The sequence below is a fragment of the Erinaceus europaeus genome, chromosome 10 (genome assembly GCF_950295315.1).
Source record: "Erinaceus europaeus chromosome 10, mEriEur2.1, whole genome shotgun sequence".
Lineage (NCBI taxonomy): Eukaryota > Metazoa > Chordata > Mammalia > Eulipotyphla > Erinaceidae > Erinaceus > Erinaceus europaeus.
Window position 1 is genome coordinate 104,864,389 of NC_080171.1, and position 3,404 is coordinate 104,867,792.

At 40.8% G+C, this 3,404-nt stretch overlaps 1 non-coding gene across 1 annotated transcript; it reads left to right on the forward strand.

Annotated features, from left to right (window-relative positions):
- Positions 1-1,315: 1,315 nt before the first annotated feature.
- LOC132541116 (small nucleolar RNA SNORA44) lies at positions 1,316-1,446 on the forward strand. The gene has a single exon (XR_009552290.1). It is a non-coding gene; the product is annotated as a small nucleolar RNA SNORA44 (small nucleolar RNA).
- Positions 1,447-3,404: the final 1,958 nt, after the last annotated feature.

Genomic DNA, 3,404 nt, shown 5'->3' on the forward strand with positions numbered 1-3,404 from the left:
GTCTGCAGGTGTCTTTCTCTCCCCCTCTCTGTCTTCCCCTCCTCTCTCCATTTCTCTCTGTCCTATCTAACAACGACAACATCAATAACAACAGCAACAACAATAATAATAAAACAAGGGCAACAAAAGAGAAAATAAATATAATAATAAAATAAAATAATAAAAATAACAGTTTCTTTAAAACTAATAACAGTTACACCACAAAGGATGCTCAAACTATTATTCAATAGCAGTCAATGCCAAACTCTGGAATTGAATGTAGAAGATATTCAATTAGGGTCTCTTCTAGATGGGATACACTTCTCTCACTACCTCCTTCAAACAGTTAAGACACTAATACATCCACTGCTGCTCTCTGTGACAAGGCCCCACCAGTCTCTAGAAAGTTCTCAAGCTGTGGAAAAATTTAAAAGTAATTATCACATGTATCCTGCCCCCCCAGACATTCAAAACAGGATGCCTTGTTTTCTGTTCTGCAATTAACGCAATTTCTAGCTTTTGTAATTATGTAGCTTTCCTTGCTTCCCGTCCTGTATCCTGTTTTTCACACAGATGTGGTTTTTCCCTATAAATGATCCTGCTAAAGTGAAGTTGGGCTGCACACTGAACAGCGGTCTGCTATGGTTGCAGTCGCCAGCCATCTAATACAGACCCTCAATTTAGCTAAGCTGGTCTCTGGTAGTCTCTGACACATAGCCCATAACACTCTCTTCATCTTTGGTGAGCCCAAGGACTTTGCTTCTCCATTGGCTCCACCACCCACTTAATTGCCCTAATGATCCACTAAAGGAAGAGGAACATGGGGGGTTGGGCAGTAGCGCAGCCAGTAAAGCGAACGTGGCGCAAAGCACAAAGACCATCGTAAGGATCTGGTTCGAGCCCCAGTCTCCCCACCTGCCGGGGAGTCGCTTCACAGGCGGTGAAGCAGGTCTGCAGGTGTCTATCTTTCTCTCCCCCTCTCTGTCATCCCCTCCTCTCTCCATTTCTCTCGGTCCTATCCAACAACGAACGACATCAACAACAATAATAACAACCACAACAAAGCTACAACAAGGGCAACAAAAGGGGAAAAAAATGGCCTCCAGGAGCAATGGCTTCATGGTGCAGGCACTGAGCCCCAGCAATAACCCTGGAGGCAAAAAAAAAAAAAAAAAAAAAAAAGGAATATACAAAATAACAGACTTAAGCAATATTTAAGCAATCATCTCTTCAAATCAGTACAATAGGGAAACAGTATCACCTCTGTGAGGTTTGTGAAAGGTCAGGACTTCATTCCTGAAAGTGAACAGCAAGATTAAAAAGTAAGATAGTTTTACAGCATGTTTCCAAGGTTTAGGACTAGTAGTAGCCATGGGATCTCCAACTGAATGCAAGAATAACTTGGAGAGACTTTGACAGCACACTTCAGCATAATATGTGTAGCTGTCACTCACCTCTCCTGTATTTCAGTACATAGATTTGGGTGCCTTTCACTTGAGTTTTCACCAATTTCAGTTGCAATGAGTATATCATATGAAATTTTTTAACATCTTCAGCAAGTTTCCTAGCAGTATCAGATATTGAAGATTGTGACAGAAACCAGTTGCTGGAATTTTTCTTTTTTTTTTTTTTAAAGATTTTACTTATTTATTAATGAAAAAGATAGGAGGAGAGAGAAATAACAAGACATCACTCTGGCACATGTGCTGCTGGAGATCGATCTCAGGACCTCATGCTTGAGAGTCCAAAGCTTTATCACTGCACCACCTCCTGGACCACGAATTTTGCTTTTTAGTAAGATCTGTTATCAGTAAAGCTGTCCTCAGCTGCTGTTCTGAGGACATAATTGGAAATATAGAGAAAGAAAATAAAGAGGAGTGGTCTGGGAGGTGGCGCAGTGGATAAAGCATTGGATTCTCAACCATGAGGTCCTGAGTTCAATCCCCAGCAGCACATGTACCAGAGCGATGTCTGGTTCTTTCTCTCCTTTCTCATGAATAAATAAATTCTTAAAAATACATAAATAAAGAGGAACCAATCTGGGAGAAGAAACTTTAATGCTGGCACCTGGAAGAAAAAGAATAAAAAGTGTGGCAGGGGCTGCAGTGGCCAGAACTTTGGGCTTTAAATGAGTCTTGAGGTTCAAAGATTGATCCCAAGCATCCCATCTTTCTCTAGTGTTGATAAAAAATAAATTTTAAAATTTATTTATTTATTTATTCCCTTTTGTTGCCCTTGTTGTTTTATTGTTATAATATGAATGATGATGATGTGTAGAGAGCCCATTTTGCAAGAATGAGGTATGAGTTCCTCAGCATTGAATATGCCAAAGTAATACTCTGGTTCTCTGGCTCTAATTAACAATGTTTTAAAAATAAATAAATAAATAAATAAATAAATAAATAAATAGGGGTCTGGGCAGTAGTAGCGCAGCAAGTTAAGTGCACCTTGCACAAAGCGCAAGGACCGGGGTAAGGATCCTGTTTCGAGCCTCCCCCCCACACACACCTGCTGAGGAGTCAATTCACAGGCAGTGAAGCAGGTCTGCAGGTGTCTATCTTTCTCCCCCCTGTCTCTGTCTTCCCCTCCTCTCTCCATTTCTCTCTGTCCTATCCAGCAACAATAACAGCAATAAGAACAATAATAACAACAATGATAAAAAACAACAAGGGAAACAAAAAGGAAAAAAATGATCTCCAGGAGCAGTGGATTCATAGTGCAGGCACTACAGTGATAACCCTGGGAAAAATAAATAAATAAATATTACAAATTTTCAAAGAAAGACAAGCAACATAGTAAATAATGACTTTCTATTTCCCTACAATAAGCATTTTAAGGTATAGCCTCTCTGATTTTATTACATACATCTCTTAAATATCACTACAGTAGTAGTAGTAGTGCTGGAAATTGAACCTAGTACCTCAAAGCCTCAAGCATGGAAGTATTTTTGCATAACTACTATACTATCTCCCCAGTATAGCTTATTTTTTTCTTCTTGAATTTTTAAATAATTTTTATTTATAAAATGGAAACACTGACAAAACCATAGGATAAGAGGGGTAAAATTCCACACAATTCCCACCATCAGAACTCCGTATCCTATCCCCTCCCTTGATAGCTTTCCTATTCTGTAACCTTCTGGGAATATGGACCCAGGATCATTATGGGATGCAGAAGGTGAGAGGTCTGGCTTCTGTAATTGCTTCCCCGTTGAACATGGGTGTTGACAGGTCAATCCCAGCCTGTCTCTCTCTTTCCCTAGTGGGGCAGGGGACTGGGGAGTTGGGGCTCCAGGACACATTGGTGGAGTTGGGCTGTAATGCAGCGGGTTAAGCGCACATGGCACAAAGTACAAGGACCGGAGTAAGGATGATCCCGGTTGGAGCCCCTGGCTCCCCACTTGCAGGGGAGTCGCTTCACAAGCG